This window comes from Rhea americana, unplaced genomic scaffold (assembly GCF_003343005.1).
Source record: "Rhea americana isolate MKP2758 unplaced genomic scaffold, rheAme1 scaffold_79, whole genome shotgun sequence".
Classification (NCBI taxonomy): Eukaryota; Metazoa; Chordata; class Aves; order Rheiformes; family Rheidae; genus Rhea; species Rhea americana.
In genome coordinates, this window is record NW_028186967.1 from 2102349 (window position 1) to 2117619 (window position 15271).

A 15271-nucleotide genomic window follows, 5' to 3' on the forward strand; every position below is an offset into this window, starting at 1 on the left:
GGAGCATTTATCTGCCTCAATATATATCTCAAATCAACTTTAAACAATCAAATACCACAATCAAAGTGGTGGGCAATGGCTCTTTCAAGGAAATCTGAAAATTAAAGAAATAAATATCTCATAAAGAAGAGGAGTGTCTCTGGCGTGCAAGTTGAAGAAACCTCTCTGACTCATCAGCAAGGAGAAGGCAGCCAAAGAATGCAGGAATGACAGGCCCAAAGAAAAACAGCTGACCTCCAAGGTGGACTTTGAGGAGTGGCTCTCTGAGTAGAAAACTGTAAGAAATGATCCATCATCCAAGATCTTAGCAGAAAAGGATAAGCTGTCGACTTGGAAGACTGAACCCTTGCACTGGAAACTAGCCTACAGGAAGCTTGTGAGACAGAGCTGCAGAGTTCCCTGGCAGGCAGGAAGAAGGATTTTGATTGTGAGAAGACATATGGAGGGAGAAGGAGTAACATTAGAATTAGCCTGAAAATGCTGAAGAGGAAGAATTAGGCTGGTGGGTTGAAGTTTTGATTATAGCACTGATCACCTAAGCTCTCCAGAAAACAGAGAAAAGAAGATGGCATGACAAGTGGCACAGAGCTCAGACAGTGAAATTACAGCAGCAGAGGCAGGTAAAGAGGCTGATGAAAATAAAACAACTTTTTATTCTTTATGCAAAATAATCAGAAAGATTAAGCCTTCACCCTCTGGAATGCTTTGCATTACTCTGCAGTGCTATGTAGTAGCAACGTAATTCTGAAGTTATCTGAAGGGCAAATATTTTAGGAGGAGGAGGAGGACTGTTTGAACTTCAGTCACATTTCAGAAAATCAAATAGAAAAGTAACCTAACTAAGAAGTTTAGACCTCCAACAGAAGGAAGGATCAAGATGATTCCTTTTTTTTTTCCATAGGAAAAGGAAGCACAGTGATCACAGAAGATCACTCAGCTGGTTTAACAAGGATCTACCAACTTCTTGCCTTGCAGGTATCTCATGATGAAGGAAAGAAACACTCAGTAGGGCATGACTGCTTCTTGGTCATAACCTAAGCAAGCTGTAAAAGGTTTTCGTTTATAATATTTCCAATAGTTTCAGCTTTGATCAGACTCTAATTTTCATAGCTGGGTCTGTCTTTTACTCTACATTTGTGTATGTGTTCCATACAAATATACACACCTTGTATTGGCACAATGAAGTCTGACAGTGGTTAGAGTCYTGCACGTCACTGTGATAGGTGTAAGTGATAGTAATTGCTATATATTGTAAAAATAAAAGTGATCTGGGATATTTTTATGAGATTGTGCTGCATTTTCAAAGTAGTACTGTAACATGGAAAGTGTATTTCTCCAATTTCAAGGGGAAGTAGGTGAAATCTGCATTTTTTTTATTTTATGTTTATTTCTTCTTATATGCAATAGATGGCGCTAGCAGACCGCATTATCACTGTATGTTTTCGGTATTCTAGAAGTTATTGCTTCTAGCATGTACAACAGCTTTTTAGGTAGCTTCAACTGTTTTTAATAGTCATCTAGAGACCTAATTAAAATTTTTTTATTATCTTATTGGGGAACAGAGTTGGGTCTTGCCATCCCCATGTGCCTTAAGCTAAGTATATATATTTTGCAACTGCAAGATATGATTTCATAGCAACTTCAATATTAAAATTAAATCTCAATCAAAGGAGCTACTCACTATAGTTAGAGGCGGTACAAGTTGTATTTCAGTTTTCATTATCAGGCTATCTTCTCTGGGAAATTTTTCCTGTCTTTACAAAGAAAGTGCATGTTATTCAAAAGCTTGAATAAACTACTCTGTCAGTTTTAATGGAGCATCAGACAACAATATAGACTTTATTTTTGCTGGACAAAAACTTTAAAAGGGGCAGTATTTTGAAACATTTTGAAATTATAGCCATTCTGTATCCAGAAACAGTGACATATCAAGTTTTAAAAAACAATTTAAAGATAGTAAAGATAGCTACTGCATCCCTTAAAAATCCACTTTTTTTACATGTAAGTTTGTTTTCAGTTATTCATTGCCCAACTAAACAATTGGATAGCGTTTTTTGCCTATCTACTGTGAAGTGAAGTGTAGTTATAATCCAGGCCTCTGAACACCTAGCTAGCTACATTTCTCTTCTTTGTTTCAATAAGAAATTAAGTTTTAAAAAAGCAGTATCTAACATATAAATGTGAACACACACACACACACACAAAAAAAAAAAAACAAAAAAAAAAAAATAACCTAGGTGTGTAGAATAAACTACTGCTGATACATAGCTCATGAAAGAGTCTAGACTTTTGGATTGCATGTGCTGCTAAGGTACTCAACTTCTAGTTTCTTTTTAATCAAACAGTTAATTGAATTTGAACAAGTTGAATAGGCCAGAATTTCTGAGCATCCATAARTTTCCATGAGACATGTTAACATCCAAAAATTCTTTTTATTTTACCTGGCATTATAGAAGTTCAGCATTTCTGGTGCTAAATAAGCCACATCACTGAGCATAGATAGTCCTCTAAAGATGTTGACTTTAATCATGCTGTTTCTCAGTCTCCAGGACAGAGAAGCTAACCTTCCTCAACAGTGTTTCATGGATTTTTAAAATAAATATAGAGCGTGCTTTAACAAAGTAGGAATACGTTATTACTGTTAGACATCTTTAACACAGTGGAACGTGAGTTCCCTCCCAATACACACTCATGAAATTAATTGTAAGTGGAAGTTTTCTTTAAAAGAAGATCTCTCTGATGAACTTTTATACTTTCATCATGAGATTTTTAGCGWATCTCTGGGAGCCCTACTTTTATAAAGGATAGTAGCAGCTGGCAGGTCTCCCTGCAATGATGTATCTTTACTTCGTCTTACAGTTCATGGAATGGTTGAAACAATGTAAAAGATTTTCAAAGATTTTCTTTTCTTTCAGCTTGCATTATTCATCAGTGTTTTTCTGACTCCATCATTTATTTGGTTTTACTCTCAGAAAAGAGGAAGTCTAGCAACACTCCTGACTGTAGTCCCAGAAGCAAGTGAAAACAGCAGACCAGGAGCTAGAAACTCCTATTTTCCTTTTCTCCTCTAGAGCATAGGTGATTTCCCTTTTCAAAGGTAATAGTCTCAGATTTAATCCTGAAGAGATCAGTCTGCTGCTGTTGAAATCAACAGGAGTTTTGACATATGTTTCAGTGGAAAAGGTAGTAGCTCTAGAGTCCTTAGACCAAAAGAATGAAAAGAAGTTATTCTTGTTCAGTAGCCTCTTATCTTCACGGCCTGTGGGCTTCAATATCTTGATTTTTTTTTTTTTAGTCTGTATCCACCAGTTGTCAACATTGTTGAAGACAGCGGTGAAGCGCTGTGCTCTGCATGTGACAGGAGCACCACCCGCACAAGCAGAGCTGCCCATTGCTCCTCCCTTGGCATCCAACACCAGACACAYCTATGTGTTTAAACCACACGGAAAGTAGCTGCTAAAAATCTTGCCAAAAAAACATAAACCTTCTAACCAAATGAGCTACAGGTACTAGGCCAAATTCATCCCTGAACTCTGCTGCTATTGGTAAGGCTAAGTAATTGCAACCATGGCAATGGGAAGCAGGGGGCTGGTGACACCAMGCGTTAACATCTCCTGGTGAGGGGGTCAGAGGAGGCATCAGTCAAGCATGTAGTGTCACCTCCAGAGGCAGCTCGGTAGGGGAAGATCATCTATCTATGGGAGGGGTTTTGCTTTGTGTGATTTTTTTTTCCTTTTTTCGTTTGGGGAAAGGGAAGATAGAGCAAAATTCAACGGAAATAAGCTAATTTCTAAGGTCCTGTGGGAGCCTGAGGAAATTCTGACCAGGAAAAAAAAGGAAATAATTACCAGTAAGGCACGGTTATATATATATAACATGCCTTTGCTTTTGCCTTCGTGTGTAAAGGCTCCCTCTGATATTTGTTCATTTTAGTAAGAATGTGGGACTACTTATTTTCTGTCAGTCTGCTGGTGACTGGGTGATGTAATTCTTGAGCAATACTACAATTCCAATGATTTTTTTTGTTTGCTTAAATGAACCAAATTTCTCCAAAATATCCAGTGCATGGATATTTTAAAAATCTTGACTACACTTCAAACGATCTGAAGCAAGGGCTTATGCAACTTGGCCTTGTTATATCCCAGCATTTCCATGCTGGCTTGGTTTTTCTAGTAGCCTGTGCAAGACTTATATCACATAAGTGACTGGGGAAAGACAGATAATATTATTTGGGGAGGGGACCATAAATATGCCTCTATACAACTGCTATCCTTTTCCTCAGGACAGTTTTTTCATTGTACAATAACTTGTGTTTGCCTTTAAAAAGAGTTATAAACAATTTTGTACAAACTTGAATTTGGGCAAGGTTTATGTGTAAAACTGTAGTCTTTACTGATAGAAGTGATTTTGACCATAGCTCTTGATCTTAAGGGGAAATCTAATACTCAAAAATCCCACTAGATGAAAGAGCTGTCTGTATAGGGAGCTTGTTAATCTCTGAAGATCAAAATTCAGTGAGAGATAGAAAACCTCATTTGAACCAAAAGTGATTGTCTTACCTTTAATCAGTAAAAATCAGGTTACAAGCCTTTTAATGGCTTTAACTTTTAGTATTCCTTGCTCTGCTCATAATTGCAGAGGCTCATAAAGGCATACGTTCCTTGTGCCTGGGGATGTTGCCTGGGTAGCTTCTGGAGTCAGCGGAATTACTTCAGGGATGAATCTGGCCCAGGATGTTAAGTTATTTCTTTGTAAGCACTTTGGAGGAGATGTCAAGCTCTAAGACTCTCTGCTTGTTCTGCTCTTGTTCCTTAAACTCGTTTTCTTATTGAAAAAAAATGGAAATTGGGTGTTTGGAGTGAACTGAAGTGTTTAAGCCATCAGAACCAATGCCACAGATTGCAAAGGGATGTTGTTTTGATTAAGTCTCTAATACAGCTTAATTTAAATTTCATTGCAAAAGCTCTCGTGTGTAGAGGTCGTCGCACTGCGGCAAGATCGGAGAAGTCCACAGGTTGCTGGAAGAGTCTTTGAAGGGAGCGAGGGAAGGAGCAGGAGCCAGGGTTCAGAAAGCGTTCGTTTTCCCAGGAGCGGGGTCGCCTTCGCCCGGTGCACGCTGCCGCGGGGTTTGGGGGCGCGCGGATGGCGCCGGTCCGCGTTTCTCCCCGTGTCCTCCGTCACTCGGAGTTACATAACGCTCCGCGCGCCCAAATCGCGCTGGCAAGCAGCTCTCCTAGCGTGCTAGCGCTAGGATGTGGTTTCTGTGATTCTGTTCCAGAAATCATCTTTCTTCGTGACAGTCAACAAATTAGCCCGACTTCCCCCCATTTTGTGGTCTTGGTCCAACGTCTGGGGAATAGAAACGTATGCAGGTAGTAAGTCACGGGTGCTCTCCGACCTGACTGCAGACCAAAATCAACTCTGAATTGAGATTCTGCCCGAAGCTGGCATGACTGCTTAGTTTAAAAGTGTTTAAAGCAAATATTGGGGCAATTATAGCATTATAGCAGATTTCAAAGGGTGATTGCCAGTGCTGTCAAAAGGTGAAGCTGACATTTTTTTCTGCAACTCTTTGCCAAACAGCTTTAAAATTTGAACATTGTATTAGTTTGGTTTTTTTAGTCTTCAAGTGAATTTAAAACATGCTAAATGTTTAGGGTAGGCAATATAAAATCCCTGTTGCTACTTTCCTGGAATTTCAACCAAAAGAAATGGTACAGTATTATATAATCAGATTTTTTTTTTTTAACGCAACTTGCAGTTTTACATGGCATCTTGTGTCTGCTCATGGCAGCCAGAACTGAGTGTTGCCATTGAAAACAGAAAGTCATGGCAATATACACACTCCAAAAATACTTTCTGGTTGCAAAAATATTTAACAATGTTAGGACTAAACAGGAGTGAGAGGAAACTAAAGAAAGACAAGGTTGGAAGCTGTTCATTGCAGTGTCAGAAAAAAACCAATATGGACAAACGCACAAGTAGACAAATAAAAGGCAATTTTACAAAATGTGTACAAAAAACCCTCAGTCCTGTAGACTACTCAGTSTTCCTGACTGTGGGTTAAAGAGTGGAGAGGGGATGACTCTCAAGTTGTCCAGTTAAATTCGTCTAGCATGAATAGCTGTGCATCAAGAGCATTCAGCTCTGCACCAGTGACAGGTAAGTCCCCCCAGTTTTCTAGAAAGAATAAAACCACTGCCTCTATGCATTCCTCTCTATTTTGGAAAAACAGAAATCTCCAAACCCCAAATCCTAGTGATACTCATGGATAGGTAAGTGAAAGTATTCCATAGCCCGTGGTAGCAGTTAAATAGTGGCAAATGCGTGGCAAAAAGGTGGCAAAATGGGGATAAGTGAGCTCCATTTTCTCCAATTTTCTTCAAAGKGAGCTGGAAATGGATCACCATCAGTGATAAGAAATGCCATAACTTTATGTCATAACCTGCAGTTCTGCTGCAATTTTGTCACTTAATTTCAGRACATGCAGACTCAGAAACAGGTTTAATGAATAGAAGCTGAGAGAACAGGTAGGAAAGAACGAGACTCCCCATATGAGAAAAGAGGGAAAAGAAAAAGTAAGACTACAARAGCTTGACTCAAAGCCTGTGGAAGTGAACAGGCCACTTTTCACTGACTTCAGTGGAAATAAAGAAGAAAAAAACCCACAACAACTCTTTATTATCCCATAATGGAAGTACAATGAATTACATTAAATGACAGCAAATTACAGAGAGGTATCAGGAAGTACTTTTCCTCTAGTTTTCTGCTTCCTGATACTAAGGATCATAATCTAGGAGGTTTCTTGGAAGCAAAGCAATGTAGCAGCTGCCGTTACAGGACTGGGGTAGAAGACACCTACACACAAAGTGTGGCAGATGGGTTAGACCCAGGAACTCTCTGGTCTATGAGGATCTGGGATAAYGGGGGAGATCATGTTTGCTTGCATAGGTCCCCATGTAGCTCCTCTTGAAGAGAGGCCAGCTTGTCYAGCGGATTCACAGGGAATGTGGAAGGGCTTCTTTACCAGCAAAATGACAGACCAAGAAGACAAAGAGAGCCTCAGAAATTAAACATTGAAAAAGCAGTTTGAAGGGAAGCTGTGTGTGGTGATCTGCTCCTGTCTCCAGTGTCAGGTGAGGGGATCCGACAAGGTTGTCACTATGGGTACTGGGAGCCTGTYTGAGAGGGGTCCTCCATGCCCAGGCAGCTATGTGAGAGCTGAAACACATCTCAGGGAGTCAACAGCACAAGAGCCCTTTATATCACAAGATGGGAAAACAGAAATTCAAGTCAGGAGCCCCAGACGCATCACTGATAATTTAATTTGGCCATAGAGCAAATACAGAACCACAAACTCCTGCTGAGTCCAATGGACCAGTACAATACTACTGGCTGGGAGAGCCACAGGGTAAATGACCATGGGCCATACAAAGTACACTGAGGTCTTAAAATATATGTTGACAGTCAGAAGGAAGATACARTTTCCAGCAGAAGAGGTTGCAAACCTGGCAATTGCTTTTCTTTATCTATGCTTATATTGAGCTGCATTAAATCAACCAAATACACTGGGATACTCCATCTAGCCAAATCTATGAGATTAGTTCTCACCTCCTAGGTACCCACAGGGCACGGAGTCCAATTAGTCTACTGCCAAACGACTGTTTAATATAAAATATTGCTAATCTAAACTAATTCGTTGCTCTTCCGATCATGAATTGCTGGGCTATTGTGAATTGTCAGTATCTSTTACTTCAGACAATTGATCCCTTCATTCAGAAAGTGCTAAACAACATCTTTACAGTTATCAGGAAGTCTCCTATAGAGAGTTTCCTGTTAATTTTCATAGTRTTTTGAAAAAAAGTCTTTTGAATGCTTTGGTAGGCTCTTGTCCAAAGTATCTGGGTAGTCTCTTTTTTGACGTCTAGTTTTACTCTTCTTTAGCTTTTATTTATGACCACTTTAGTGCTTTTAACTTCCTAGGATTTTAAAATATTTTTTAACCAACTTACTTATCTCAGATTTGCACAAATTTGAGCAGAGACCAGCTGATTCACTAGCAATTACAACATAATCACGGACCTGTTCTTAAAACAATTTCATTTACAGCTGGTGTTCTTTCCAACACCATGCATAAAYGTGCAGACAGAGCTTACTTCATTTCTGCTATGTACACCTATAGAAAAATTGTGCAGAACAGAAACTGGAAGTTATGGAGGCTGCAATCTGCAGCAGACATTTTCAACAGGACATGAATCCTAGTGAAAGTTCCTTTTGGGAAATTTAGCCATTTTTATCACTTTTCCAGTGTTCTTATTTAAATCTGTTCTTCTTTTAAAATGATAAAACCTGATGTTATTTTCTCCTTTTACCCCTGCCTACCACTCCTTATTGCAACTGAAAATTAAAATCCTAGAACAAACTAAGGTGACTTAGGCTTGTTTTATTTCCTTGYTGCTTATAAAGGTCAGAATAGCTGGCTGCTTTTTGCATCTGCACTTACACTGATGACAAAACTTTTTTTGGTAATGAATCCTCTYTGATTTGAAATACAGATCCAGTCACATTCCGAAATGCCCATTCCCTTGCAATCATTTCTCATTTGCTGGTGCTTTTGATTCTCTATATTGTTCATGGTAAATTTTCTGTAGGTGCAAAGTGAGCTACAATTTTTCTCTGCCACTTAACTCTGCGTAACATGCTGTTTAGAATACAGCTCATCTTCTCCTAATATGCACTTCTAAATAGGGGTAATGCTATTTCCTCTAAGGCAGAAATGACTAATCCCATCGTACCACTGCACAGGTAGCCATAAGACAGCTCGTCTCCCTGCAAATCATATTGCAGCTCACATCTGGCTTTCCACACAGAAAGAGAAGATTCTTTCCCTAATGACCAAAATGTTCTCAATCAGTAAATACTTAAACATAGCTGGAAACTGGCAGAACATGAGGGGTCTCCTGTTAAGTACGACGTCTGCTCGTATGATATTCCAAAAGAAGGCTCTGGGAAGGAAAATTACGAAGTGAGAAATTGTTTGGATTACGATTAAAATGCCCCCAAACAAGTATTGTTCTTAGATCTGAATTAGCTCCTCCGACGTTACATCAAACCCTATTAGGCTTTAAGCAGAAAGTGGAGGCTGTTGCTTAACTTACTGGAACAAGACGCGAATTCCATTGCTTCTCGGAGGCTGCGGTTTGATTCCCAGAACCAAAATGAATCCGATTCTTGAGTTGGCACGTACCCTTAAAGCATTCCTAGATCCGGGCTCCAAAAAGGCAGACTTTGGTTTCAAAATCTCTTCCACATTAACAGGTTCCTTATGGGTGATACTGGTGCAATTGCGAGAGATGAAGAACCAGAGTGAACAGCGCGCTGCTCAGCAGTTACTCTTCTCGGATGCACTGGGGAGAAGGAGTAGAGACTGGGAGCACTTAAATTTAGTCCCAAAAGGAAAACAAGATTTCCTAACCATGCTATTRGTAACTCGGTCTTATGAAGGCTCTGTTTGCTATAGGACTTGTTTAACACCATTGAAATTCTGTGGAATATTTCCATCCACTTGGATTTAAATCAAGCTCTGATYCTGTCATGCTTATAGGCTCGATTTTAACTACCACAAAAAAAGTCTTCAAGAACCACTTTCAAAAAACGTGGCTTACTACTTTTGGTTGACACTTATTTATGAAGCAGTGGCTACCAATACCACTTTTGTCCACTGAGTATTTAAATACGCAGCACGCGCATGTTACGGATGTAGCTAGTCCAGAGAACTGCTGTTTCCTGTTTGTCGTCTCCTGTCTAGCAGTTGGATATATCAACCAAATTTTGTCCTCTGTTTGACAGATACATACATGCTTATAGTTGAGCCTCGGCTATGTTTGTATGGCTGGCCATAGGTCCTGTGCGATACTGGAAAACCACAAATAAAAATGAACTTATCTGAAAAAAATTAACTAATGCCCATAAAAGGGCATAACTTTAAGGGTATCACAGAGATCTAGCTAGATGCCATGGGTTGTACATCTTGACATATCTGGTTGATAAGCTGATTCTAGTTGGCACTCCAGTCATCTTTATTTTCAATTTCTTATCCAGAAACAGTGCTTCATGTAAAGCAAGACTGATAAAAATGTATCTGCTTGCAACAGGACCCAGAGCCAAAGTTAACAAAAGTTTTTTGCTCACTTACACTGTGCCAAAAATTACAGGGTTCACAAAGGAGCTTACTGATATGGCAACAGTGTGGGAAATGCCCAGCAGACTTGGCAGGCTGTTTTTAGCATTCGTTAAGTCTGTAGATGAAGAAGTCTTGGGCAGTTGTCTTCATTCGTCCAGTCTGCGTATGTGATGTCTTCTTCTTCTTCTTCCCCCCCCCCTTTTTTTTTTAAAAAAAAAACTGGGCACTGGAATAGTGTCAATAAACATATCTTACTTCATTAGGTAGCAGTCGGAGCTATCCAAATGTGACCTGAATCATGTATCCAAATTCAACAGTAAGGACTCCTGGATGGCAGATTTCAAAGGTATCCTTTGCATAACATCCTTCTGAATGCCTGGTACTCCTGCATCTGGCATACAGTCTGTAGATGTTTGTCTWGGTTTTCATGACATGGTCTCCAAATGGCTGTTTTCCCCCTTTTTTKTGTATCAGTCTTGTATTTCAAATTATTCTGTGCTAGATAGGGGCAGAAAGCTAGAGAGCTGATGTGTGTCRCAGGCTTGGATTTTGGAGAAATTCAAAAAAACATTCCCCAGAYGTATGCTGAGGTTGTATCAGATTAAGGAAATTCTTTTATCAGCTCATACCAAAGCTGCTAAATCCTGTCCTCTGGAGCAATTCAGGGCAGCCAGGTTTCAATGTTCAGGCAGATGAAGTCCTTCAGGGCTAATAGCACAAGTCTTCAAAGCACTGTTGCTGCACCTCACTGGAAGATTTTGTCTTTATCTAGGAGGGCTTCTCAAAAAGTACAGCTACATTTCTCTTACACTCAGCACAGGAACTTTCTTGTACTCTTAGGACAGAGTGCAAGTGTGCAGGCTCATGAGTTACACGCCAGGAGTCTGACCAGTGAGTCTTCTCGTACGCTGGCTATGGGTGTCACCCACGAAAGGAGTAATAGCACCTTCATTCAGAAAAGGGATCCCTCAGGCTACATTCAACTGCCCAAAGGTGGAATTAGCATTGAGGACATTCTCTCTGTCTATATTATACATAACTTAAGCATCAGCATYAAAGCTTCTCTTCTTGCAGAAGTTCATACAGAAGAAAAAGCAGATGACAAACTTTTCTCRTTATAGTCTATACCCTCTGTCAACAGAATTCAATTAGATCAGAAAAGAAACATCCTGTATCAGAGAAGCCTACTAAAGCCAAGGAAAGTCTTCCCAAAGATTTGAGGGAGTTTTAGGTTGCACCCACTGTTCTTCACTAAATAAATCAGGCTGAACCTGATGAGCTGAAAGGGCACAGCTGGTCTTTATTGGAATTACTCTGGGCTTTTCAAGAACGGATGGCAATAGTCCGGGCACTAAAGTGCATTTATTTTGAGAGAATACACCTAAACCCAAGAATTAAAAAAAAAAAAAAAAAAAAAAAAAAAGTGTTTGTTTCTTTTCTGGAGGCAGGCCAACCAAATGAAGAAAATTAAACTGTAAACTCCATGAACTGTGAGATTTGTTTGTTTACAACAAAATGGAGGAAAAAAAAGAAGTGGGAGCACTTATCTTGTAATATCAGCTTTTAAGTGTAGAATTAATACATAGCTAAGAAACAGTGAGGACCAGGAACACAAACCCAAGTTTGTTTAAAACGTGAGCAGAGGCACAGCTGTCACAATGCTGACTTAGCACTTTTCAGGTTTCAAAGGAAATTCTAGTCCGTCAGTATTTCCATATCCAAGTAAACGGATAGCCAGCCTTTCCTGCAGACTCTGCACTCATTCACAACCATTTGTCAGGGAAACCACCAGAATGGCTGTTGCCCTTGGACAAAAAAAAATGTGAATAATGACACAGTAATGTTATATCTCTGCCTTTCACACGGAGACCAAACTGGAGTTTTAAGCTTTTGTAATTTCAATTATGGTTTCAGAAAAGCAATTCTCAAGCAGAGTTTGTGGACCACTAGTCATCTGCAGCAGCCTCCAGAACCACTGATGCTCTGAGCTCCTGGCAGGCAAAGACAAATTCTGAAGGTTGTCAGTAGTTCATTGTTTTAACTTTTTACGTTATTACTGACTTGGAATAATTTTTCTCTTTTTTTTYCCCAGAAATGCAAGTTCATATTGCAATGCTTTAAGTATTACACTGAGTTTAGTTTACAGCATGTAGTTTAGGAAGCATATTTTTTCTCCTTAYGACGTAACAGCTATTGAAAATTGCCTGTGGCAAATTTAGAAATGAGACAAGTTTTTCTAGGGAGACTAATGCTTTACTTGGAGCGTATAGGCTTTATTTTGTAYTCTCTGTATTATTTCTTTAAGATAACAGGTGAAAATTTACATGATGTGTTTCCAAAATGTTGATATAATGAGGGCTCAGTAAATTTAAAAGCTCCAATCAAATGACAACTGGAGTAGCTAAAAATCATTTTATTATTTTTTTTATTCTAGAATTCTGTGCAAGCAACAGGTCAGTGTAATTCTCTCCATTTGACCGTAAGAAAGATTATTCTCTGAATGCTTACCCTTTTTTTTTTTTGAGTTGGAGCAGGGTTTTTGGTTTGTTCATGGGAAATTTTCTGTAGGTGTGGAAAGAGTGCCCAAAAAAAAAAAAAAAGCCCACCCAGACCAGCCTTGCTTACTGCTATCTGCATCCTAACAAACTCCAGCAGCTCTTCGCTGCTGCGAACGTGGCATGCAAGAGACTTTTTCTCTTGCAGTCTCTCACGCTTGTTCCCGCTTGCTTGGTGTCAGGCGTCATCGCCGAGAGCGCTTGGGCAGCGTCGCTGCCGCCGCCGCGGACCCCGGGAGGGATCTGCTCTCCGTATCGGTAGCCCAAACGGCCACGAAAGCTCGGGCCACTGCCCGCCTGCACGAGGACTCCTGCTCCTCCTTCCTCTGCGCCAGCTATGTTGGCAGGAGGCGACTAGCGTTATTTTTAGCAGAAATCAGGAGTGCGGGAACCATAAACAGGCTGGAAAAGTCTGAAACACGGGAAATCAGGAATTAAATAAAGCTGGTTTTCAGTCTTCATGTATGATCATAAAGCAGCAAAACCCAACTCTTCCTATCACTACCACTTTCTTACTAGCTAGTCTGCTGCGCTTCTGTTGGCACCTTTTACCACCACGGTCCTTGGTCCAAGGTCTGCATCTGTGATTTGAATAGCAACAACAGAATGCAAATATTTTAAATACTGAATTAATTGTGTTTGAGTGGGATTTTTGAGCTGTCTTCCTTTAAAATAAAAGCAAAGAAGGAAAAAGACCCCTCCAAATTTCTGCAGTAAGGTAATTAACTCTCCTCCATCCCACTCTCCGTCACCCTGTGTTTTTACTCGAACATTTGTATTACCACTTTGAGAATAAGTTCCTTATGATTTTGCTTTGTGGAAAACTGTGCGCCAGTTTTAAAGCTTCTACAGTAAGCTTTTATTTATGAGTCATTTGTACCAAAACCAGGCATTTTTGGAACAGAATGCTGCCAAGTCAGGACATCTAAGGAAAACAAAACTGAGAATTTAACATTAAATCTTTTTTAAAAGCTCCTTACAATGAACTGACAGCAGTAAAGCTCCTTTTTCTTGTGATATTTAGAATCTCATATTTTTTCATATGTTTGCCGGAATGTATTTAAGATATTAGATGTGATAATTTCTATTTAGGTAGCAGGGCCGGCGCTTTTGCAACAATTTAGATGGTTTTATACTTGTTTTAAAACAGGTAATACCAAGAAGAGGTTTGGAGTCGTCACCCTTGAGCCACATGAACACATASGCTGATGTGATGAGATGAAGCTTTTACCAGCTGGAGCTCACTTTCTCGTTCTTCCCACGTCGATTTGGGATTTTACCGAACAGTTATCGCCCTGGTCTAAGTTCCTCTCTCTCGCTTGCCATGATGAGTAATATGATCAGAGCAAGTGACATCAAAAAACTAACACATTCATACCATAACAGGTTGTTACATGGCCATGCTTTTTCCTTGACTCCTTCTCTTTGATGTGTACAAATTATCTTATAGATAAGGAAAAAAAAAACAGTATAATTGGCAAAACTTTGTAAATCAAAAATTAATTCTACAGGTCAGTTCAATCCATTCCTTTGAAAGTATGAGTCTATTTACAACAAGGATGCTAGTGAAGCTAATAAAGAGATGTTATGGATCTCATATTAGCAATGCTAATAAAGATTAGAAAGATCTACAGCTTTTTAAATATGAAAAATCATGTAACATGGTATTTCCTATTTGCATGTTGTAAATATGAGACAAAGTATGGATTCTCTTGGGAATAAAGTTGGGAATAAAATACTTCTGGACTAAGTACAAATTAATCTAAAAATAGATATGTAAAAAGAGTGTCAACTCTAATTTAAGACAGGATTGGGATAAAAAAGAAAGTCAAAACTTCACAGTGTAACATAAAAAGCACAGAATGCGTCCTATCTACATGAAGACAATCTTAACAGCTTTAAACAAATATTACAGTCTGACCATAAAAATTCATAATATTCCAAAGGAAATACAAAAAAAATTCTTGTTTTAAATTTTCATACAAATCCATTATACCCACTTCCAAGTACTTCTAAGTCTTTCAAAAATCAGAAGACTGGTTAAAATGTTTTTTCACAGATCTTTCCATTAAATCTTTCAAAAATTCTCTGAACACAGTAAAAATATCTACACAAACGGTAACGTCTTTGCATTCATGGCATTTAAGCCACTGCCACCATAAAGCTAAAATGAATGACACACAGTCATATCAGCTGTCATTTTACTAGGTTGTTTTTCTTTGTGTGTTTTGTTTTTAGGGAAAAACTAACTTTTAACATCTGTGCAGTTCTACCTAACCAATTAAAGAAAATGTGTTACCATATGGGACATACCTCACCACTTCTGTGTTTTATTACTTCTTAATGCCTTTTCTTTTTCTTATTAAGAATCCAAGTCACTAAAACTAACTATGCTAGAGATGGAAAATGGAAAAACACAATTCTACTAACGGCTGCAATGGAGTTTTGACTATGAGGAAATGCAGCACACTTCAGTTTTAAATCTTTTCCTCAAGTGCTAGCTTATATATTTGGGAAAGGCCAAGATACACAA